This window comes from Talpa occidentalis, unplaced genomic scaffold, assembly GCF_014898055.3.
Source record: "Talpa occidentalis isolate TD23 unplaced genomic scaffold, MPIMG_talOcc4v2.1 talOcc4.8, whole genome shotgun sequence".
Lineage (NCBI taxonomy): Eukaryota > Metazoa > Chordata > Mammalia > Eulipotyphla > Talpidae > Talpa > Talpa occidentalis.
The window spans coordinates 53695597-53722333 of NW_023605194.1; the positions used below are offsets into that span (position 1 = coordinate 53695597).

The 26737-nt window shown below is 39.2% G+C and overlaps 1 protein-coding gene across 6 annotated transcripts in view; it reads right to left on the minus strand.

Annotated features, from left to right (window-relative positions):
• Positions 1-26737, minus strand: part of BICC1 (BicC family RNA binding protein 1) — a 277048-nt gene that overhangs the window by 53349 nt on the left and 196962 nt on the right. The window lies entirely within an intron of this gene.

Here is a 26737-nt window from a genome sequence, read left to right on the forward strand (position 1 = left end):
CTGTTCCTGCTTTCTTTTTTGGTCCATTTGCTTGTAGGATTGTTTTCCATCCTTTGACTTTGAGCCTATTTTTATCTTTTGTAGCTAAATGTGTTTCCTGGAGACAGCAAAAGGTTGGGTTTTGTTTCTTAATCCAGGCTGCAACTCTGTGTCTTTTTATTGAAGAGTTTAGTCCATTTACATTTAGAGTTAATATTGATATGTTAGCTTCTGTATTTGCCATTGTGTTTGTCTTTCCTTTGATTTCATTTATTTATTCTTTTAATAACTTTTTTTTTGGCCTTCTTTTGTTGTTATTCGTCCCTCTGAGGTTCTGGCTTTAGGATTCCTTGTAGTATTTTTTGGAGTGGGGGTTTAGTCGTAATGAAATTCCAGAGTTTCTGTTTGTCTGGGAAGGTCCTTATTCTTTCTTCATAGAGGAAGGAGAGCTTTGAGGGATACAGTATTCTTGGTTGGCATCTGTTTTCTTGGAGTCTGTTGACTATGTCCCTGCACTCTCTCCTTGCCCGTAGTGTTTTTTCAAAGAAGTCTGATGTCAGTCTGATTGGTTTCCCTTTGAATGTTATCTGTTTCTTCCCTCTTGTCAGCTTCATTATTTTTTCCTTGTCCCGGATTCTTGGGAGCTTTACTATTATATGTCTTGCTGTATTTTTCCTTTCGTCGTGGAAGTTTGGTGTTCTTCTTGTTTCTTGTATATCAATTTTCAGCTCCTTCTTCACGTTTGGGAAGTTCTCTTCAATTATCTCCTGGAATATTTTCTCTGTTCCTACATCTCTCTCCTCTCCTTCTGGAATTCCTATAACTCTTATATTTCCTTTCCTCATGGAGTCAGATAGTTCCTGAAGTCTTTCTTTGTTCTTTTTCCTTCGTACTTCTCTTTCCTTTTCTGTTTTGGTTCTTTTTATTTCTGTGTCTTCAAGAGTACTTATTCATTCTTCCATTTCATCTATTCTGCTTTCATTGCTTTCCCCAGAGTTCTTTAGTTCCTCTATTAATTCTTTGATCTCCTGCATTTCTTTTACTTCCCTCTTTAGGGACTCAATTTCATTCTTCTGACCATTGTTTTCCCTCTTTAGGGACTCTATTTCCTTCTTCTGATCATTGTTTTCCTTTATGACTTCTATCACTTTTTTAATCATGGCAATTTTAAATTCTCTTTCTGGAAGGCTCATAAGTTCTTCCAAGTTGCTGTCGTTGCAATCTGGGGAGTGGTTTTCTTTTTGTGGTGTGCTTCTTTCCTGAGGAGTTGTTAGGTTGCGTGTGGTTCTTCTACTCCCTACTGTCTGTTTTCTAATTTGTCGTATGCATTGGGACACTGTGTTGCTCGGACTGGCTGGCATCTTGGGTGAACTTCTCCGCTCCCCTCTGGCTCTTCCAGGAGCCATCTCTGGCTTCTGGGGGAGCTTTCTGCTGGTTTTAGGCAGTCTTTACTGAAGAAATGTCCCTGTTCTAAAATGGCAAAGCAGGATGCAGTCCCTGAGCCTCCGGTTTCAGGCACACTCTTCTGTGCACCCGGTCTGCCCCGGACGTGGGTGCCTGCTCCCTCTGTGGGCTCAGACTGCTGGTCGGAAGGGGCCTGGCTTGGGCTAACTTCCCATCTGGCCACTGGGTCCTCCAGAAGCCTTCTGCCCTTTTCAAGAAGTCTTTTCTTAAGAAGTTTCCTTGTTCTATGGGGTGTTCGTGACTTTTTTTTCTGGTCGCTAGGTGGCACCAGAGATCTCTCCTATTGTCCTTGGGGGGCTGTTTTTCAACCCCCCCCTCCGTGGGACAGGGAGCAGAGCGAGAATGGTAGGGTAAACCTCAACGGCTTTGGGGTGCTGTGTCTGCCTTGTGCCCCACCGTCGTGGAGAACCCACGCCCCGAATTTCGTGCCCCGGGTCTCAGTTCCAAAGCCCTCAGGTCCAGGACGCGGGCTGTAGCCCAGTTCAGTGGCGCGGGAATGGCGCCTTTTGCACCAGCTCCCGTGCCTGGGCGCCTGGTTCCTGCTCACTCAGTGAGGGACTTTCACCCCCGTGAGGGCCTCCGCGCGTCTCCCCGCAAGCCTAGGTCGCAGGCGCGGGTACCTGGGCAGCTGCGATCCCGGTCGCGATCCCGGTCCCCGTTTGCTTTTCAAGCGCGCCAAGCGCACCGCTTTTCAGCGCAAGCTTACCGGCAGCCCTGGCTGTGTGCGGGTCTCCTGGGGTCTTTGTTCTTCTCTAATGGCGCCCGGAGCCGTTCGCTCACCGCCGCGGCGAATCCTGCAGGGTTCTCCACAGCTCCCGTTCACAGAGTGTGGTGGCTGCAATAGTTCCTTTCCACTCACAGTCCCGCTTGCTGCGTCGTTTGTTCTTGTGGGCCGTTTTGGTTTGTTGTTTTCCTCCTCTCTGCCGGTCGGAGAGTGCCGCCTCTGTGGGCGGGGGAGGGGAGCAGGGTTCTGCGCTTCCCTCCCTTCTGGTCCTCTTTTGTGGCCACTTTCTTCTTCGGGTAGTTTGCTGGCGTCACCCGTTTATCTTCCGTGTCCCGGTTCTCACTGGGACCTGCCGCTTTTCCTCCCTATTAAATTTTTTTAATGGGAGATCTTACTCGCAGCGTCTCCTCGCCGCCATGTTGCTCCGCCCCCTCCTCAATTAGTTTTTTTAGTAGAATCTCTAGGATTCTCTATTTACATTATCACATCATCAGTAAATAATGAGTTTTACTTCTCTTTTCCCAGTTTGGATTCCTTTTATATCTTTCTTTTGCCTAACTGCCATAACTAGAACTTCTAAAACTATGTTGAATAGTGATGAAAGAGAACATCCTTTTCTACTACCAGACCTAAGAGGAAAACCTTTAATTCACTTTTATTTCATGTTCTTCTTTAAAAGTCTCAGCCTTTAAAACTATCTAATCAAGAAGTACTCTAGTTGAGTCCAGGGCCTTCAACACTGTCAAGAGTGGTCAGTGTTTATAGAAAGAGGCATCTCCAATTTCCTCTGAAATCCCCTATAACCACTGGCAATATACCAACAGTTGGCAAGCAGTTCCAAAGTAGTAATGGCCAAATTGTTTATATCAGGAAGACTGTGGCTGTAAAAGATTTTGTCTAACAGTCGTACACATCAGGTTTCAGGAAAAAAAATGCAGATATCAGAAGGGCACTGGTGGGCTTGGAGCACAGAGGGACATGCTAGAAAAAGCCAGCAAATCTCATACAGAAAGTATTCATTTATAATGACTGACTATGATTGGTTATGGATTATCTTCACGTTGTGAGGGAAATATCTTGATTCTACAGTCATAAACAATAAGTTTTGAATCACAATGTGCTATCAACATACACTGTCACCTTGGAAAAGTCATGGAATCTCTAGAATATAATTCCTTTTTATTTCTCCAAAATAAGGGTGCTTGGTCAGATCATTGTAGTATTTTAAGTTTAGGCTTCCTTGGTGGAAAGCACTGATAAAAGGTTCTTAAATAAAAGTAACTTCATAAACAACTGTTTTCCAATTTTTTATCTCCTGATAAACAGTTCACTAAAGACAGCACAATATAAAATGTTTCCAAGAACATGAAGTTGAGGACAATACACACAAAGCCTCTAAACTTTGGTGATGGATCCACCACTGGGTTTGGAGATCAGCTTTGGCTTTCATTTATTTTGTACATTCTAGAAATGTGCAAATTTGAATCAAAGATGAAATTCAGTGGTTCCCCTTGTGACCATTTCCTGAATTATATGCTTATGGGCAGGAAACAAATGCATTACTATCCAAACGGAGATGGTTCTACTCCAAATCCTATTTGGGCCAAATCACAGTTCAAACTTAGATGCCATCCAAGACATCTGCTAGCTTGATCACTTTTTCTTTTAGGTTGGAAAGTCACTTTGGTGATCAGTGAAAGTGAATTCAGCTCATAGTCAACTGGCTGCAGCCCATACTTTCCTGTGAAACAAAAGTGTTTCTGTCTGACCTCTTGAGAAATAGACCTTTTATTTTTTTTCAGACTTTCCTTTATACACAAAATTTATGGTCCAAATAACATACCAATATCATATTTTTAAAATGGTGATATATACTTTATCAGAAGATAGAAAAAAATGCTGAAATGACTCATTAAACCTGACTGGAAACGATTTGAAAGGAATGAAGCAGAATGACAGAAGTCAATGCACTTTAAGCTTATTTTGTAGCCAGTTATATAGACTCCAGATTCTTTCAAGGAATGCTCTTTAACAACAAGAATTCCAATAAACTGAGCTAGAATGAAAGGCCAGAGAGCATATTTGGAGAGGGGCTATAATAGCTCTGGCTATGCTTGTCTAAGGCTAAATGTTTGTGTGCAGCTACAATACTTCAGATATTACAACTGGAATCTAGAACAACAAAAAAAATTCACTTGTAGGAATTCCATAAATGTTGTTGCACAAAATCTTGTTTATTTACCTGATTTTAAAACAGCAAAAATAAAATTAATGTTCTTATTAGTCAAGGGGTCAGAAGGGGGGGGTTTACTGGAAATGAGAACAAAAACACAGGAATTTTGAATTCAAAAACCAAGTTTTCATGAGAAAAACTTTCCACTAGTATTCATAATCAGTTTGCATGCAATGATATTCTACACTAACTTCCTCTCAAAACTCCATTCAGCAGAATAAAACAATATACAACAAAGAAACAGGATTCTTAACAGGATAGTGGCAAGACTGACATGAATCAATCCAAAGATCAAAGTATGGAAAGTTCATCAAGATGCTTTTCAGATTTACTATTTGACAATGACTGGAGAACTGCCCTCACCCTACGGTCATGGACACCTCAGGCCAGCTCTTGCTGAATGAGAGGGGGGAGGGGGCACATTCACATATAAGATGGAGCTTATGGACCCTTTATGAAGTGGGTAGGAAAGAGCTATCAGCTTGAGGAAATTGATCAAAACTGACCAAAGAAGGTAAGAAAGTGTTTTACTGAGGGACTACTAGAATTTCCAACATAATCAGCAATATATTGTAATATTCCACTATAGCTGGTTTCCACCCATGCTTCAACTTTAGGGAGAAACAAAGCATAAGAGAGGAAAGAGGTAAAGAGGGCACATGTCTCTTTTCTGGTAAGCTCCCTGTGTGCTGTTTGTTAATCAGAAGCAGAGTTACAGAGACTCAGCAAAAACCTAGTAATAATCTCAGAGAACAACAAAATGCAAACAACGTAGAAAGCAGTCAAGGCATACCAGATGAAATAATCAAGAACACATGTATTTAAGGAGTGTGAGAATAGGACAAGGGTAAATGACCTTATTCTGTAAACCTCCTTATCTTATGCAGTGTAAACTACACTCCAAGTATAATTGCAGAGTTGCAGTTCAGGTAGAAGGAAGGCAAAAAAAAAAAAAAAAAATCCACAGTAAAACAGAAATCTAGCTTTGGAACATGGAAGATTGAAAGTAAAAACTCATCACTGTTTCTTGAAGTCTTTTGGCACCCGAGCCAGGCGGAAGTCTGGGATTGTCTTAATGGTTTGTATAGAACAACTTTTCAAAAGGCCCAGGAAGTGCTAGATTACTATGGTGAGGGGGTTCACATCTGGATGAGCAAGAGACACACAACTCTTGTGACCGTGGAAACAAACTCCAAGCCACATGGTGTGACAAAGGCAATAATGCAAGGGCCCAAGATGAGGACAGAGCACTGCAAGGGAGCTGAACTGTATAGTGGCCCTCTGGACTGGAACTGGAGACTCAGTTGTACACTCAATCGTCCCCTTGATAAAAAGGGAGAGCTCTGAAGTGGAGATAGAGGCCTGTGCCAGGATAAAGCATCCCCAAGAAAATATACTGAGATAAGAGCAAGTTATGCAAGAATTTCTAAGAGCCAGAAGTGACTAATCTTTATTCTCTCTCCAAGGAATACTGACGTTCAAGGCAGTGTACAAGGCAGTTCCCAGCGGTATTGCTGGTGGTCTAAACCCACAGCTGTTATCTGTGACCAGGGCAGATTGTTCTTTTTTGCAGCTGGGATTATTCACGAATATTTTTAACGCACAACTGCTGGCTGCTGATACAGAACAGTGGGATCCACACATATGAGACTAGAAAAGTGCTGTAAATGAATATTTAGCCACATTATTCCACATATATGATCTCTTTGTTTTATATTTGGCCTTAAGGAGATCAGAAATTCAAAAACCAGAAATTGTCCTCTGAAGATATTTGAGGCCCAATTAAAGTTGCACACAAAAAACAGCAAACCTCTTAGGAATTCAGTTCTAAAAATAACTTACCAGCTTGAGGCTGGCATTAAAATTCTCCACCCTTCTCATCTTTGTTGTAAATTCTGCTGAGAAAAATTTACAGATTGTACCAAGGAGCAGCTAAATAAGGGCTCATGCAACTCTGGGTGTTAGAGATTGTTTTGAATTCAATAAAGTTAGTGACTTTCACAAAAGTTAGTTTTGGCCTCTTCAGACACTGAAGCCCCAAAACCTGGGTTTTCAGTTGACATAGGAAAGACAATAGTTGTAATCAGAAAGTTTAGAGTGGATGTGGTTACCTCCAGGACTTGTCACTTTTAGCTCAGCCTAGGTTCATGGCAGTCATGGAAGTGGGTTTCTGAATAGTAAGAGTTTCCAAAACATTAAATAAATACCTAATTTTAGATAAGTGACCCTTAATAAAATTATTATAAGGAAAATGCCTATATGCGAATGATTTCTACTGTTGCAATTTCCTACAGACGAGGCGAAGAGGTATTGCTGATTTTTTTTTAAAGATTTATTTATTTCTTTATTTACACAGGCACTGGGTACAGTCAGAAGCGTGGGAGGGTGAGAGAATTCACCAGAGCCAGAGCAGGGAGCAGAGCAGGCAGAAGGACCGAAGGACACTGCTGAGGGGAGCAGGGGGGCCGCAGGAGAGGTCTGCGCGCCATGTGGGACCCTCCGTCAGTGGCCGGGGAGCAGCTGGGGATGGAACTAGCACCGCAGAGGCTGCGGGCAGCTTTGCAACCCAGCGCTCAACCACTGTGCCACTGGGGAGACCCTTGCTGATTTTTTTTAATGCAGCCACAGATACGAGACAATAATTAATTGTGCCCCTGTCTCTAACTGTATATTATTCTGTTTATTATTTATTTCTTTCATACATTTTTGGTAACTCTAGTAAGTAGGACAAAGGTCTTAATTTCTCAATCACAAAAGTTTTATATTTTCTAGGGGGAATATAAAAAATATTACAAATGGTCCTTTTCCCTAAAAATTAATCTGAAGTTACCTTGATATCTAGCAAAATCTGAAACAGGATTCACCATTTATTCAAATATAATACTTCTGTTTAAATATCTTAAATAGCAAAAAATTGAGAGTTCAATGTTTTAAAACTAGCTCTTCTTTTTTAAAGATTTATTTATTTATGTATACAAGAGCTGGGGTATAGGCCAGAGGTGTGGGGGGTGAGAGGATTCACCAGAGACAAAGTAGGGAGCAGAACAGCCAGACCTACTGAAATACACTGCTGAGGGGAGAAGCGGGCGAGACAAGAGAGGTCTGCTGTGCCATGTGGGTTGCTCCCTGGCCAGGGAGCGAACTCATGCTGCAGTAACTGCTGATTGCTTCATAGGTTGTGTCTTAACCCCTTGCGCCACCAGGGAGGCCCCTTGGCTTTTCTTCTATGACAATAGGGCAGGGGGTTCTCACTGAAAATAATCACCACCTGATAAAGGTGACCAGGTAGTCCTATCCAATCCATCGAGAGATGACTTAAATGAATTTGTATTTATACAAAGTTCCTATATTAAAAAAAAAACTGTCCCAAGGGCCATGAATAAATAATTCAAGAGAAAAGTGGCCAAAAGAAGAGTCCAGCAAGAAGGCAGCAGAGTAAAGACACTGGGCTCGCCTTCTCAACTATTCACAACTAAATCGCAGTAAAGTCAATAATCCCGAGAGAAAAAGGCCAATGGCAGGTGCATCAGAACCAACGGTCCTGGCAGAAAGGAATAAGAAAAACTTCAACTGAACTGTGATTACAGCAATACCACTGTAGCACAACGTGGGAGGGCCAGCTGCCGTGTGGAGCCCCCCTACAGTTGCTGGACAGAGGGGTGCTTACCCACGCTGGGAATTGGGAGACCTGGCACTGTGCTGGACAGGGAAGTGCGGAGATTGGCATCCAGGACAGAGGGTGCACTACTGTAGAAGTACAGAGAGATGATGACTAGCATGAGGTTGCTGATACAGAAAGAGTGGAGCCTCAAACAGTGGGGAGAACCAGGCGGGATCACCTGTGTCTCCTCGCAGAAGAGACCATTACCTACAGCCTAAGGATGTGACATTAGAAATTCCTGCCATCCCCCATTGAAGGCCAAAATTGAGGCAACGGAAAGCATTCAGACATCAGAGTCCCAGCACATGAATCTTAACTACGGAAGCAAGCTCCCCAGAGGAATGCTATCTACTGGAAAAGCAAAGAGAGCCACCCCAGCTTGAGGCCCAGTTTTAACAAAAGTCCATACCAACACTGCATCTCAAACACAGCCAGAAAGCTGAGGCTGGCAGGAGACAATATGAGACACAGAGACCGAGGAATTAGCCTGGGAAGAGGATGGCCAGGGCTCCCCATCCATCACTAGCACCTGCAGCACGGCAGGAAGCTTGAAGCCAAGATGCTCACTGGAGTCCACCTTTGCTGCCCTGACAACCCTGGTTCCTTTCTACATTTTACCTTTTGCCAGTCCAGCATTATGCCACCCGAACAGGCACAAAGGCAGTGAGTGGCCTGAGAACCTAACCCTGTTACAACCCAAAAATTTAAAAAATGAGACAGAAAAACATATCAGAAATGCTGGAGCCCCAAACCCCCTTTCAATCCAGAACTGAAGAAAATATGCCAGAAGAGGAGTTTGATGGTAACAGTTAGAAGAATATTTGCTGAATTTAAAAAAAAAAAAGGGGGGGGGGATGTACAGGAACAGAAGACTGAGGAAGTATGAGATTTTACAATTAGAATTAAGGTATTTAAAAATACTATAACTGAATTAAGAAATACAATAAAAGGCCTCAACAGCAGGCAAACACAAGCAATGGAGACAATTAGTGAGAATAATGAAAGCATAATGTCAAATAACACACACGGAGAACAAATAGAAAAGAGAATGACATCATGAAAATAGTATAACAGCCCAAGGGGATATTCTAAAGGGAAGTAACACCTGTATCATGGGGGTCCCAGAAGGAAAAAAAGAGAGAAAGGCTGGCAAATTGATTTAAAGAACAAACTGCTGAGAACCATTTCAACCTGGGAAATGAACCAGACATTGTGATCCAAGAGGCCAAGAAATATATATGCATGAATAAAGTTCAAGCTTAAAAATAATTTTCTTTGTAGTATTCACAAAGGTATTTTTTTAATCACCAGGCCAACAAGGATATAATTAGACAAACTCTAACATGCTCTTGATGAAAATAAAAACTGGTGTAAAGTGTCTGAAGAACACTTGGAACAATTAATGAAGAATAATAATATTACACTTTCATTTTAAGGACACCACATAATCAGTGGAAGAAAATGAAAGAACCAAACTAATAGTGATTACTTATAAGTAACAGGGTCATAAGTAATTTTTCCTTTATGTTTCAAGTTCTTTTGTATTTTCTATTATGAAAAAGGACATACTTGCAACGTGGAAAAAAATACTTATACCTTAAAAGAAAATTATTGGTATCTGTAAAGTCTATAATCAATTTGCTCTTATTACATCCGTGTATTTTCAAACAAATGTATTTAGTCAGAATTTCTCATTTTACACATACAATATTGCAAGAATTCCTACTTCAAACTGAGGCCTTTAAAACTGTTAACAATGATAACGGTTTTCTCAGAGTTCATTCTTTCTCACCCACAATTCTGTCAGGCTTCCTGCCATGTAATTTCTAAGTTTTATCTCTTTTATTTTGTGCCATCACCCTTAATATTTTATCAACATACTTTGGCTCTGAATACAGACTTCTCCAGTGAAGCTGGAGCAAGAATATATAACCATGGGGTTAACTGCAGTTGAAAGACATGGCTGGAACCGAGTTCATATAGCTGGTGGAGGCCACGTGTTTATGGCCACCACTAACTACCTATGGCATTCTTTCAAACATCTGAGACCATGTCTCTTTTTTTTCAGCAGCGTTTCCCAAAGTAAATGGAAACAAGAGCAATCCTGGTGGGTGGGGGGGGGGTAGTTCTTTTTCCTGAAAGAATCTTCTACTGTTTCCCCCACCCCCACCCAAGCAAGGACATTTAGAAAAGCATTAGTTAGGTGCCATTCTCAGGTGGAATTCAACCACCCGTTACTATAGGTAAATAGAAGCTCAAGGGGCAGTGTCTTTCACCAGGTGAGTAAGAACAATTTCTTTGTCTTGTCAGCAGTGAAGCCCAAGTGTTGAAATGGTACCAGGCTGCGTTCTTGGTCACTGTCTCGGGGTGAGCTTCTCCCCCAGGTGCATGGCTCCCTGACCACAGCTACACCAAACTCTCCTGCTGCAGATCCCCTCTCACAGGGCTCCCACAGTTCACCGCCCTCCCCATGACCCTTCAGCCCTTGGGTGACAATGGTTTCCAGCTGTTGTCAGTTTCATGCCTTAACATTTGTAACTGTCTGCTTGTCCCTTTACCCTGAATGCTGTAAGTGGTGCCTTCCTCAGTTTCTTTAAATTGTTTGGAGTCAGTTCTGTTTCATGTCAGAATAAGACTGATCTAACACTTTTCCACCAATTCTTTTCCTTCTCTTGATTAGAAAGTATGTGTGGGGCTGGGAGTGGTAAAGTGGAGAGCCCACTTTGAATATTTGGGCTTGTTTCTTTTCTCCACAAAGGCACTGATGTTTAGGCAGTGGACATCTTGACTTATATTAAGGATAATACTCTTTAATTCTCAGCAGACATTTTTTGGAAAAGATTTTCTTCTAATTCATTGTTCAACGCGAGCAAATTTCGTAACCGTAGTAAGACATCAGTAATACTGTTTCTTTCTCTCTTCCTTTTTCCCCTCTCCTCCCACCCTCCCTTCCTCCTGATCCTCTTTCCTGACAAGTTATGCAAATGCATTTTCATCATATGGTCGTGTTCATTCTGGTACATTACTGGAAATATCTTGGCACCTTGAGATATTCCTTGATAAATGTGTTGTAATGTTTATAGGACCTTTGAGAACTATGTGTGGATTCAGCAGCATTTTAAAATTTCTTTAATATTTTCCTGGCTTCTATACAACTTTTACCTCTAAAGGCATTTGTTTGCATGTTCCACTGAAAAAAAAAAAAAACCTTTAAATACATCCATTCATCTGTTTTGTGCCATCTTTAAATCTACAGAAATAAGGTTTTATAAACTGTGGAATCCTTCTGGAATCAGAATTCCTTACCGGGGTTGGGGGAAGCTGATGGATTTTTTGTGGGACCTGTGATCCTACCTATACCTGCATACGGCGACTATGCATAAATACACTGGTAAATTTTTCTGAATAGATCTTTAGGTTTCAAAGGGACTGACAGGGTTAAGAAGTCTTGCTCTAAGCAGTACGGGATTTTACAAACACATTGTCACTCAATTTTAGCTTGGCGTTGCTGCCAGCTGATATGGATCATCTTCTCAGAAATTTTTAACAGTGACATTTTTAATACAATTCCAACAATTACATCTACATATAAACAGTAATCAGCAAGATGATACCAAGTTTGTGTACATCATAACTTTCTTTCAGTTATTACAAGAGACACAGAAGAAAAAAGTAAGCAACAAAAATAATGGAAGATCTGGGAGAGAATTCACAATTGAATCAAGTTGACTCTTAAAAAACTCTATTAAGGTAAAAAGCCCAGGATTTTCATCATTCTGCTACAGACATAGCTCTTATTCAACAGATGATATGAAATCTTCTTTTACAACAACTTCCAGAATTCTATCAATGAACTTCTGACCTGGAATGGAACAAAGTCCTAGCCATCCCTACTTTGCTCAAGGTTCACTGCCAGCTAAGCACCCCTTACGTTGGGCTAGGTAATACCACTTACGTTGTTCAGTCTCAATATGGATTACCCCACAGTATGAGCCAAGTCAGTGATGGCATATTTTAAAAGCTCTTTCTCCTGGCAGGCTTTCTTCCATATAACACTTCTCCTAAACTATCTTCTGGACTACCACGTATGTAATGATAGTAAGTATACCCCATTACCAAAAAGCTAGCTGAGAATAACTTTCTTAAATCCATCTTTCAGTGATTTCCCAACCCCAATCAATTAAAAGTCTGGACTGTTGGCTGTGGTCTTCAAAGTTCTCATGATCAGGGCTGCACCCACCTATTCAGCTTTCATCTCCATTTTTTCCCTTTACATAACCCATACTACAATCAAACCGAGACACTCAGTGTCACAACAAAACATCGTATGGTTTCCTATCTCCGTGTCTCTGAAGCTATCAGAAAATGCCCTGTTTCTACTTTCAGTTCTATTCATTCAATCCTCACCCAAATCAGCCTAAATACCACATAGCACTGGTGTACAATATCTGCTGTTTCTCCTATCACTGTTCAGCTCTCCAGTGGTCCTGTCACATTACCCCATCTCCCACATAGTTACCATTTCCTCTAGGTCTCTAGGTTCTCTGACCTGATGTGAGATACCGTCCAGGTTTTAAACCCTCCCCAGACATATCCTTTATTGATTCTTAGAATATTCTCTGCATTTCAGTAGCACTTCCCAACCTTTTCAATACATTTACCCCCTCTTCCTCCACACAAATAAGCAATCCAGAGGCTTTGAGTTAGTCACCTTTGCCACAATGGAGTAGGTGGATGCAGCTGTGAATGCAAGATCACACAAGGTAGATGGAAGCTATGGAGGGTGGTGTCAAGAGAAGATTCTCAAAGACCCAATGCCCACTCAACTGTGAAAAAGATTTCTGTTGGTGGCATTAAAGAAGACACTGAAGAAAAGCACCAGGAGATTATGTTGAGCAGTATGAGAAAATATGAAATCACAGTATGAAGTGATTGAAATCATGATCGATCAAGGCACTGGCATGGACAGGCTTTGCTTTTGTGACCATGAATCTGTAGACTAGACTCATTCAGAAATACCATACTGTGAAAGACCACAAATGTGAAGTAAAGAAAGCCCTATCTAAGCAAGATATGGCCTGTGTTTCATCCAGGCAAAGAGGCCTGAGTACTTCTGGAAACTTTGGTGATGGTCACAGAGGTGGTTTTGGTGGAAATAACAACTTTGGTCATGGAAAAAACTTCAGTGTCCAGGTGGCATTGGTGGCAGCCATGTTGGCGGCGGATATGGTGGCAGTGGGGATGGCTGTAACGGATTTGGCAATGATGGAAGCAATTTTGGAGATGGTGGAAGCTACAATGATTTTGGCAGTTACAATAATCAATCTTCAAATTTTAGACACACAAAAGGAGGAAACTTTGGAGGCAGAATCCCTGGCCCCTACAGTGATAGAGGCCAATACTTCACAAAATGACTTTTAAGGTGGCTGTGGTGGTTCCAGCAGCCACAGCAGCTATTGCAGTGGCAGAAGATTTCAATGAGAAGTTACAGGGAAGCTACAGGTTACAATAGATTTATGAACTCAGCCAAGCACAGAGGTGGCATGGCCTAGCAGGTACAAAGAAGATATGTTTTAAACAATACTCATGTGTTGAGTATTTTAAACAATACTCATGGGCAAAAATCTCAAGGACTGTATTTGTGACAAACTGTATAACAGGGTTATTTTAATTTCTGTTGTATAGAAAGTTCAAAGCATTTCCAACAAAGGGTTTTTATATAGATTTTTTTTTTTTTGCACCCATGCTGTTGATTGCTGAATGTGACAGTCTGATCATGAGGCTGAATAAATGTCTTTTTTAAAAAAATAGACAAATTCAAAGTCAAAGAAATTATAAGATGTGATGCTTACATTCATAATAGTATAAATTCTATCCCTAATGAAATATGGCCATGGATGGGAGACTTTTTACAATCATGAGCTTTTATGGTTGAAAATATGTCTTACTAGCTTCTTTAATTGATAACTGAGGTAATTCAAATTTTATAACAAGTTATATCACTAAATAAATTAAAACATACATGCTAAGGAAGTGAAGAATTTTCCTGCACCCACACCCAATTACTCTCCTTACTCCACACCAAGGGGAATAAAACCAACCAACCAACCACACACACACACACACACACACACACACACACACACACACACACACACGGGGCTATTCTTCTGCTAGATCATTTCATCAAGTTATAGTTTCCCTGCTACTTACTAGCCTCCTCCAAGACTAGATCTGGCCTTAATCTAATTCACAGAGATCAGTTTCTCTTGGAACACAGTATACGATGAGCCACCTCTGCAACTCCCAGACACTAAGTAATATGACTGGGGAGCACGACCACTGTCCTGCCAGAAATGATCAAGATGCTCAAACCAGCAGGAGACAGCTTTGAGGGGGTTGGGAGGGGTGAGGGATGAACTGAGGAGGAGGAACAGTTGAACAGGAACTGAACTGAATCAAAAGGGACTGTTTCTCTGCTGCATCCAAAAACACAATGCATACTCTAGCTAATGTTACTGTGGACTGGAAAAATATCATATGCCCTGTGGACTAACTTTACTGTGTTCCACAGAGAGCAGCTTTCAATGGATAGCTCCATCCTGGTAACATCTGCTTTTGTTAAGGACATTTTAACAGGACTGTCTTCTCTTACAATTCAGGAGTGATGGAATCATCGGCTCCACTGACATGAATATTAATATGTACAGAAACATTAAAAATACCATTTTGGAGTAGGAGGAAAAGCCTTAACCTTCTCTAGGTCCTTACCTTATAATCCAAAATGTTAATTGGAGAAAAACAAAACTGCTTCATTTATGTTCTGACTTATCCGGAATTGTTGCTTTGACATATAACCTCAGGAATATGAATGTCACTGATTTATAATCTGAAAGTTTGTAACTAGGCTGGGGTTTACCATTTCTTTGGATATGGAGAATAATAAATAAATAAATGTAAATAAAAATGTCTGGGCAAGAGAACTGCTATTCAACCACAATCAGGACCTTTAGAGACCAAATATATATACATTTTAAACTATGTGCTACCAATAAAAATCATAATAACTAATCATTAAACACGTCTCCCCAGTAATATTAGTAATAATTTGGTTATGTAATCCAAAGGAAAGAAACATTTCTTCTAACAACAGCTTTTAGATTCAAAATTTCTCCTACTTAACACCTTGATTATTAGCAATTGGTAATGATTCAATGAAATGTCTATTCTCATAAAGCCTATAAAGATAACTTCCAGACAGGCTCATGAACTTGCCTGGGCTTATTATTTCATTTCCTCAGTGGTCCCTGAATTTCAGTCCACTGATTTTCTCCTTTTACTGCTATAAGGACTACAGAAAATTAAAGAAATAAAATTTAAACCCATCCCTTTTCCTGTTTTAAGAGAAAGTCAGAAATGCCCGCCCTGGGGCCAAAAAAAAAAAAAAAAGGAATTTCTAATCGATTTCAAGGCTCTATATTTCTCTGAGTCTGGACTGGGTTTTCTGCAAACTCGAGTCTTTTTCCTCTTCTGCTGTATCAGCATATACACATATCACCTTCTTTGTTTTCAGTATATTTTTATTGCTTTTCGCATGTCTTTCACTTTTTCATCCACAAGCAAATTTCAGGTCCTTTCCATGCTAATGGATCCCTCTACCAATAAGGTGTCTGGAACAGGATACAGCAATCCATGCACAGAATATTCTCCATAGTCATATAAACCACATTTTTTCCATTTCTGCTGCTCAGACTAAGGTCTCTTGGTATGTAAGCTGAATGCCTTGATGGAATTGTGTTTCTGGCAATTTACAGTCATTTCTAACTCTTTATTTTATCATTCATCTAATTAAAAATTCAAAAGCCTAATGCAGGCAGCTCGTTATTTTCAAGGTAAAATAGGTTAACAGTCCTGGTTCTACTGCTGTGAACTCAGTTTCCTCACTCATAATGTGGTTTTGATATTACTTCCTATTTCATAGTAAGTGCTTAAAAAACATTACTATGTGTTACTGCATCTAGACCTTCTGGGAGCCTCAAAAGAGTGCTAAAATTCCAGTAATTTCATGACCGTGAGTCTTTACTTGGTATTTCTTGCATTCTCTTTTCCTGCCTTCTCTGACCCTGTTCCCTTTGGCATTCTGCTATATCATTTGCTCGGATGTTCCCCTCCTAACCACAGAGCCTTAACCGCTACACAATAATAGATGTTTTCCAATTCTAGTTTCCCACCTTCAGTTTCCATAGCTCCAGCCACCAATAAACAACTTCTCACAAGCCTCACCTTTCGAGTTTCCACATGCCAGATCCACAGTTCATTGCCATCTTCTCCTTCTGGGAGACTGCCTCAGTTTGGGAAGGAACACGCTTGTATATAAACAAAGGGCCAGCATGGGATCTTGCCCTACACTTGCAGGATAAGCTTGTAGATCTTCTCATGCAAACACTGTTCTGTGCTCAGAAATAAACTCCTCCTGGAGCTCTCCTAGCTGTCTTCACCAGCAATATCTTCTCCATCACCAGCCAGTGTGGCATTGTCCACTATCAGGAATATACAGGCTTATTTTTTCTTCAAATAATTCCAAAATTTGGGGGGTTCATGTACATATGAAAACATTTTCTTCCTTCCTCTAAGCCAATTTAACTTGTCATCTGGGATGCAGTCTCAGGGAAAACAAAGGCTATACTCTCATGTTTTTTAAATCACCATTGAAGGTTCACTAACCATGCTTTTGGCTGCAGAGGCTAGTCCTTTGAGTCTCAGCAATATATGGGGAGATGCAGTAGTAATGAAGTATGAGCTCAGGATCCTGTGTTTAAAAATGAAATCACTCAGGGCTTCCCTGGTGGTGCAGAGCATAAAGTCTCATCGCTATCAAGCTATTGTCAGCCACTGCGGCACAAATTCAATCCCGGCCAGGGAACGAATCCATATGGCACAGCAGACCTCTCCTGTCTCATCTGCTGCTCCCCTCAGCAGTGTATTTCAGTCAGTCTGCCTGTTCTGCTTCCCACTCTGTCTTTGGTGAATCCTGTCACCCCCACATCTCTGGCCCACACCCCAGTTCTTGTATGCATAAATAAAAAAAAAATGCAATCACTCAAGTACTGACATATACTTGTCAGACAAATCTGTTTTGTTTTTTTTTTTTTAAGTTTACAAAGTAAGTTACAAATTTGGTCAATGTCTATTAACTTCTATTTCACAATCCAAACTTGTGCTAACTGGCACGTAAAGAAAATTTTAAAAGAGAATGTACAGAAGTTTAATGTACGTCACCCAGCACTGAAATGACCCATCAGCACAAACAAACCTCTGCTATAACCAGGCAGACTGGACTTGACCTGCAGAAGGGCCGACTACAGACCGCAGAGTTTGTAAAGCAACAGGCCAAGTGCTTCATAACCCACTCCTCTTTCTTTTACCATGTAATGTAGAAACACAAAGAAAACAAAGTTGACTACATTTTTGGCCTGATACTTCTATATAATATATCATGTAAAGTCTTATGGGTCTTGATTTTGGCACTTCCATTCTATGTTTTAGACTTTTGTTTTTGTTATATTGAGCAAGTCTGACAATTACTTTCTCCAATATTTCAGATATTCCCAACAAAGCTTGGCTGCAAATCAGATCTCAAATCATATGTCTGACCATATTTCTTCACTTCAGAGGCAACGCTTATATTCTCTTGCTTTGTTCTCTTCAAATTGCCATGATTTGTGTTTTTCTATGTTTGTACATTCTTCAGCTTTCACTAACTTGGTCTTGAATTTGATAGGTTCTCTGAGTTTCCTGGCCACAAATTTCTGTTACAGTGATGAGGGACTGCCCATGCATGGTGGACACACAGCATATACAGCCTCTTTCCAATATAAATCAACAACAAAGACTAGGAGAAAATAAGGCCATGAATGAAAGCAGTAAGCTAAAAACAAACAACTGAAAAGGAGTTTGGTTTTAGAATGAATCTGGACCCTTGCCCACAAAACAAAGTTGCCTTCTAATTTGACCTTTCATCTGATTTAAAGCTCTCACTCCTGATACGGAAATTTCATATCATCATGGATATTGGTGCTTTTCTAAGTGGCTTATAGGAACTTCAAAACCCATCAGGTCTTGACATATATTCATGAAAGAGATTATATAGGCACTTACTCTAAATGCCTGGAAGATGACCCACTCCCACAAATCAAAGACTCTCATGCCAGTGCTTGCTTTGCAGTCTCCAGAAGAGCAGTGCAGACCACCTCCTTTAATTTTCTTTTTTCCCTATCTAGACTAAAGGAATCAGCAGCCCGAACCTTTTTAGTTATCCATTCTCCTTTTTAGTTCTCCATCCATTCTCATTATCTACAGGAAAACTTCTTTCCCTTTTATTACATTTAAAGCACATAAACATGTCTGTCTTAGAATTTCTAAGTGCTTTTATCAAAATAAAGGGAGACAGAATTAATTAACACACAAAGGAAATCATAATAAACTATCTCTAAGGCTCTATGTTGATGGGTATCTCTGCTAGTACTATTAAATGGAGATTGATTTAGGTCCCATGGAGGATAAGTTCTTTAACTGACTCATTTTTTTCATGTTTCTCTCATGAAGATTTTAAATCTTGTCACTGGCCTCTCCCCTAGGATTCATACACCTACTCTTTCAATTAGAAAGCAATCAGCTTTCTTCCAAGACCCTTTCTTTCCCTATAGAGACAAGCTAGGAGAAAGTTCGAATGACCTCCACCAGTATCATACATCATCTAGTTTCACATACTCATCATTCTGTTCATAAATTCTTAGTCTCTTGCCTTACAAAATCTTACTAAATCATATTGTTAGAGAATAAACTTTACACCTTTCATAACAGTGAATGAAGACATCTGTATCTGTTAAGGAATTAAAATAATCTTTTACCTATCAGAAAATAATCAAGGAAGCTTATGTATCTTCTCAACTAATTCCTCTGGCACTATCAAAGGATCATTTCTATCACTTATAACTAATATAAGGAAATATGCAAAAAAGACTGCTAGATGTGTCCAATGGAAAAAAAAAATGCATTGGTTAGAGAATCCTTCTAGGACCTCTGATTCCAGCTTTTCATTGCCTTTGAACTATTATATATCTCTTAGATTTATATAAAACTGAGAGCAAAGCAAAATACTGTCGACAAATTCTGTCACCTGCCAATTCAATTAACTCCCTTCTCCCTCCCATTAGAAAAAGTCACCTTTGATCCGTTTGTAAATTCATTTGACATCCCTTTATTCCATATAAATTTGCACTTCTTCTTGAATGGTTATAACATCTACCTGTTCTCTCATTAATGAGATCAATAAAATCTTCAATATGTGTTTATATCTGTATCAGAGTCAGAATTTTCCATTTTTGGAAAAATTATCCTTTAATATTGAAACAAACAATTCCTAAAGCCATTAAAATCAGGGCAATCTAAATTCCATTAACTATAAATTCCAAAAAGCATTTTTTAGCTAATGGCAATTTCTCTGCATTGAATATTATTAGATTAAATAAATGGGTCACAAATTCTGTGGTGTTTGGTGATGAATAATTTATTGAGGTAAAATTTCACCTGGAATGTACATGTGAGCTCCTCTGTGGACAAGAATATATTAGTTTCACAGTATAACAAGAAGCAAAACTATTAGGTACAGATACACTAAGGAGCTGGAAAATAGTGCAAACTGTTATTTGGGGACTCACCAATCTGGTGTAGGAATATAATTTATAGTAATTTAACAGCCTGGATGGAATCAGGGATCCTAGAGAAAACCATTTCCATTCTCAGACCTGCCAACAAACAGGCTCCTTCTAATACTATTTGCTCTTTCCACAATATACAAATTCACAGCGGACTTGCTATTAAACCAAAAACAGAGCTTAAAAACACGTTTGCTTAAAATATGTTTATGGAAAACAGCTAACATTATGTCATGTTTCCAATGACCACAACTTGCTCAAAAGTGAATAGTTTTTCTCACTTCTCTGCCTTCTTAATATAATTCTATTTTTAGGTTTCACAAAACAGAAGGGGAAACTGAGTTTTTCCACACCATGGAAAAGCAGTAAACAGAAGGTATTGCCGTAACAATGAAAGAACAATTTGGCAGTTTTCATTTCTTCCCTCCCTACTTGGATTTATAACTCAGTGAGGAATGTTATTTGGCACTATACAAATATATAAGGTAAATGCCCAAAACTGTTCATATTAACAAAGCCTATCCATGTGCCAGTAAAGAGGCCTAACACACTTAATTCCTGGTTATTAGCCTGATGTTCTTTCTCTACAGAAGTTTACAAAAATTTTAGGTTTTTACAATGTCTTTTTGTTTCTACTGAAATATGTATACAGTTGTCCAAATATTTTAATACTTCAAAAATTTTAAGGCCTTCAACAAATGGCCAGCTTCACATAAAAATCACATTGGAACAAACGCTCAGTTTTTATTTTGTGTCCTTTCTCTGATCATACTTTTCATAACTTGAGAGTTTTTATTCCCAAAAACAACAGAAATTTTTCACAACTAAGAGATAAAAGAAGTTAGTCCCATTTGTTCCATTGTCTTAGACATACAGATGACGGGAAAAAAAATAGCTGATAAAATATTTCTCATGCTTGACAGTTCTGGGTAATAATCTACAAAGTTGAAATGGAATCACTATTTAGTCTGACAGTTTGGTTATTAGAACTGGTCTAGTCTTTTTGCCACAGTCCCAATGGGGGTGAGGGGTGGGGGTCAGGAAACTATATGAATATATGCCAGGAATATCATTACTGACTATTATACTCATAGCAGCTATATAATTATCTCTATCAAGACTCAGCACAAACACCATTTTTTAGTGGTGGAATTAATAGAATTGCCAATATGGTAGAAGAGGAGGACATTAGAAATCATCCAGCAACTTTCATACACCTACAATGAGGGCTCTCACATAATCTTATATCCATGCATATAGCACAAACAATACACATTTGCAAACCACAAATTTAGGAATAGGTTACATTTTGTTAAGTGTTTTTGTAATGGGTTGTGTGAAATATGCAATGTATTTTCCCAGCCAAAGGCTCTCAAAGGCCTAATTATCCTCAGGGTTAAGCTATAAAACTAGATAAATAATTGTTTTAAATAGTAAACACTGTAAACATTTATCAGTACATTACATGTTCCAGAGAATGACTTTGGAAATCAACTGCCATTTTTAAGGTTCTTTCCTATGTGTTGCTTCTGGGACAGAAGTCCAGCTTCTCAACGCGGTCAACTTCCAAAAACATCAAACCTTTTGCTGGGACAGCAAGAAGAGAAGTCTTGATGTGAAGGCCAGTTGCACACAGCTGACATGAGCTGGAGGTTTCAGGCTAAGGACAGTTTCATTGATATATATATGGTATCTCTGGTTTTAACAAACTTTGTTCATGAGCAACCTAAACATATAAGCATTGACTGAAGTCATGTTTTGGTCCCAGTCCTGCCACATCTTTGTTTTTTATCTCAGGATACATGGAAACCAGAATTGACACAGATGCGTGGACTTCACAAAACTCCATTGCCCTTCCTGATCCTGTTTATGGACCAGAGCTCTTAAAGGTGTGAAACCTTAGTTAGTGACCTTGAATCTACAGCCTCCATAGCATCCACTTTTTGATCATATGCTACACTCCTGACTGGTCTCTCTGATGCTTATTTTTACATTGTTAATGCATGCTGCATGTCAATTACACAGAGGTACATGAACATTTGTTGTGCTTTTGACCTCCCACATCTTAACTGGGAGTGTATTTTCCAATAGAAACACAGAAATGTGGTAGTTGGGTAGATGAACTGGCACTACCTTAACCATGATATCAAATACTCTTCTGACAGAAAAACTGTTGGGATTTCAAAGAACTAACTAAAATCTTTATTTCACAGTTAAGAAATGTCCACATACTCATGAGCAAATAAAAATCTACAAAGAGTAAATACTTAGTATTAACATCCAATAGAAAGGCTAATTTCATGCCAGAGGCATAGACTGATCTTATTATTTTTATGCACCTCTTTTATATTCTAAATTATGCTCAACATGGCATATTTTTAACCAAATGGTTATTTCTATGAATGACAGAAAGTCTTCATTATACCAATTAAGAAATTAAAGTACCAAGGAAATTAGTTCAAAGTTTTCATATCGGCACCTATAAAATTCTGTGCAAATATCAGACAAGCATTCCCTGCTTTCAAAGTCTGTGATGTTGAAATCCTGCTGCAAAGGACATTATGTTATTTGAGTCTATTATGTCCCTGAGTTTCAGACAGGGTTTGTTTTGATAGGTTTGCAAAGCACAGTACAAAGGTTAAAAATTATTTCCTTTGTCTATAAGACAGATCCATTTTTAAAAAGGCATCTCAATGTTGCCAAAGTGTTAGATCAGAAATAATCAATCAAATACAATTCTTGAATTAAATTACTGCTTTTCCTCAGAAAGGAATGAAGCGCTAACTTAGTATGCCTTTACCAGCCCTGTGGCTCTAACATTCTAGCTGAATGCTAGTAGGTTCTCAAGAGTTCAGGAAGCTGAAAAGGTCTGGGAAGGGCAGTAACCATATGAAAAGCATTTGGGGTGGGGCCAGGACAAGAAGAAGCAAGCAAATGGGACCCTTGGGTGTCCTGCTAAAAAAAGGTGTAAGAGGCGAGATCAGGAAACTAGTCCTATATATAGGAATAGTTTAAAATCAACAAAATGGTAACAGAAAACCTGTGGGAGGTAAAGGCCAGTGACTGTAAATATTACCATGCCCCTCACATTCACCCCCACACACAAAATCACAAAACAGTGAGTTTAATTTCACACAGGAATGCTTGTGGTTTCTCTAGTAAGTAGCAATCTAGTCAACTTAGGAAAAGCAAAAAGCAGTAAAAGCAAAAAGAAGCCTTTCCAAATGGTCTTCAAGTGAGAAGAGCTACTGGTTTCTAAGCTATGAAAGGTAATTGAAAAAAGGTCTCTCCATCTTGATGTTGGAATCAATCACATAAGAAAAAGGAACTTTTTTTTTCCAAAGGAAGAGATTCACGCTTTAAGGGACAAGTCAAAATGGAACAAGCAGAGCTGTGACACTGGAAGAATGAGTAGAAGCGAAGGTATAAACAATTGTGATGGGAACAAATCCAGAGGAAAATGAAAACAGCAAAGGTGGGTGAAACAGACACAGAGAGCTCGTGAGCACCGAAGGGAAAGTGAAATCATCTCATGGCAAAAACCGCAAAACTGAGAGGTGACTAATCACCAAATGGTGGAAAATGTCCATAAGCAGCATTTGTCGGGTTGCTCAAGCGAGCAGGTGCCGCGATGTCGAGAAGCTTCCACCATTAAACTGTGGAATCGAATCCAGACTCAACTGCTGCTGGAAAGATTTTCACAAACTCAATTTAAATTCACATTCCAGAATGTCATTTAATATGCTCGCCAAAAAGGGATATACATATACATCCATATCCCAGGAATGTAACTGAAAAACACTCTTTCAGATTCAAGGTGTGTTTCTTTATTTGTTCACTTAGAACTGTGGGTTTCCATGAACTCTGTGATTTTTTCCTCAAGTTCTCAGATAGAAAATCTCTAATACAGAGGAAGGGGTGCAGAGTTGCCAGAGCCCAGGAAATAATTCACCAAATTCATTGTGATGTGCAATCCAACCATATACAAACCAAAATCAGATGGAGAGTCTCAGCTGTTCACCAACAAGCCATCTTTTCTCAGTTTATAATGTGCCAGCCCCACTGACTTCGAGACTATAGCGTGTGGAAGCTGTAAGGCTGAGGATAATTTGTGGATAAATGTTCTCATCCCCATGTTTCCCCAAGAGGAACAAAAGCAAAACAGCAGAGCTGAAGATAGAAAGCAGCAAAGACACTAAAATTTGTGCCCTGACAGTTAAAAAGGAAAAAAAAGAACCAAACAAACCAGAGTTCAGAAGGCTAAACTAAGGGTGTCTATTTAGCTCCCTACATTTGTACTTGGTTTAAATAAAACAGTCACCAAGCCCAGAACAACTTTTCCATGAAAACAAAAACAAAGAAAAATCTTGTGATCTGGACACAGTTGCTTTTCAGAATTTTCAGTCAGGCTTCTACTCACTAACAGTTTCAGTTTACCAAGAACTTTAAGAGAAAGCAGATGTAACCTAAAATCCAATGACTGCAACTCATACTGTAATTTGTCTGAGATCACAAGCAAGAACCTCAGATCTGTAACCTACCTGCTCCCCCATCTTTTTGCATTTTTGATCTGCTGCAAGAAAAGCATTTTTACACTCAAAATCTCTTTTCAGGTGTCTTTCTCTTCCTCTCAAAGTTATTTGGAAGGTAATCAATTTTAGCTTAGAAATTAGAGCTCAGTGTTTTCCAAACATACCCACTTAAAAGTTTGCCTCTAAAGCCTGTATAGCACATTCACAAAAGGAAAATTTCCCAGCCACACCTGAGGCATCCCTGGGCTCCCTTGGGGGGACCACCCACTCCAGACATAGATGAGACATTCCTTCTGCTCCCTACAGTGTCGAAGATCAACTGAGAAGAGGTTGCCAACCTTTGGCAAGTTACGAAGAAATTAGAATAGAACTGCAAGGGACTTGGGATTTCTCTCCAAGAGGAAACACCCACTTTAAAACAGCTGTGGGTTTTTCTTTTCTTTTTTTAATAATTTGCAACCAAAATTTCTTTAATCCTTTGTGACTGAGTTTTGCAGAACCCCACGTTTTCAACTTTGGATTGTCATTATCCAGCTAGCTGATGGAATTTACCAGATTTATTGAGTCTCTTAAGTACTATTCAACCAAATCCAAAAAGTCACTCTCTACTTAGAATAAAAGAAAATAGTGCTTTCTTTCAAAGTTATTCACTTTAAATTCCCAGCCCTACAATTATTTTTAGTCAGATAAGGTATGTGACTAACAAGTAAATTGGGCTAACAAGTAAATTACAATTTTCACATTGTTGCTTTTACAGTGTTATTGCTACATTGAGACCTCTTATATACCAACTAATTCAAAATTGGTTTTTAAAGTTGCCAATGAAAGATACAATAAAATGAAGCCCTATAACATAAAGATACAGATACGATACACATAATACCACACAGATATGATACACATAATACCACACAAGATAGGAATGCAAAGAGAAAAAAGCAAAGAAAAAGAAGACATTAAAATAGGACCAAAAAAAAAAAAAAAAAAGACTCTGGGGCCTCACTAGTGGCACAAGGTGTTAAGACACAACCTATGAGCTACCCCCAGCTACTGCAGCATGAGTTCGATCCCTGGCCAGGGAGCTACCCACATGGGGCAGCAGACCTCTCCTGACTCGCCCGATGCTCCCCTCAGCAGTGTAATTCAGTCAATCTGCCTGTTCTGTTCCCTACTTTGTCTCTTGTGAATCCTCTCACACACACACACCACACCTCTGGCCTGTACCCCAGTTCTTATATGCATAAATAAATCTTTTTTTAAAAAAAGACTGAACACTAAGTGACCAAGGGCAGATGAGTGGATTAAAAAGACATGGTGTATTTATAAACTGAATACTATTCAGCTATAAAAAAGATGAATTGGGGGAAAATATTTATTTGTGATATTTTCATTCTCTATATTCTCCTTTTTCAGTAAGTTTGAATCTCATTGGAGATTAAGATACCATCACCTGGGCTTGAATCTCAATATAAACATACCAAAACAAGGCACAATAGGCATTATACTCCATGTTCATCTCTTTACTTCTCTGCCCGCTCCATTAGGCTTTAAGTTTCACAAGGGCAAGCATTTATCTTCTTTGTTTACTTCTAGATCCCAAAATGCCTAGAACATTGCCTCACATACAGAAGGAACTCAAAAGTCACACAATTTGACACAGAATGAATAAAAGAATTTAAATCTGATTTGTACTATCACTTGAAATTTGGGAGTTCCTTTCTTCACCTATATCATAAGCTATCAGACTCAGTCTTAAATAATTTGGGAACTCACATCACTTAATATGGTGTGATGTACCTTACTGATTGACAAATATTTTTCATAACGGGACAGAGAGTAAATATCTTAGGCTTTGCAAGACATATGGTCTCAATTAAACTACTCAATTCTGCCTTTATAGCATGAAAGCAACCACAGAAAATATGTAAATGATGGCTGGGGCTGTATCCCAATAAAACACTATTTACAAAACAGGCAGTGGGCAATGTGACTTGCCAATCCCCTCTTAAGCCAACAGCACTAACAACTATTACAGTTTTATATTTAAAAAAAATATTAGGTTGAAGATACAAATGAAAGGTTATAAGCAACTTTCAAATCACTAATAAGAGAAAGAACACACTAATGTTTATGCCCTTTAAAATCTAAACCACCTAAGAAAAAGAAAAATAATTGGGGAGACATAGCAATTCTTGCATCAATATTTATTTTCTCTAAGTGGAATATCATAAAGTTCATTGTATCTTTTTAATACAGAAACATAATCAAGTTGGACATTAATGAAGCTGTCTTCTTCAATTAATTCACTGATCTTATACAATTTGGGGGCAATGATGACAGTTGGAAAAATGACTAAGACTTTACTAAATGCAAATTTACTAAATGCAAAGCTAAAGTTATCTCCATAGCATCTTAAAAGGCGTTAAG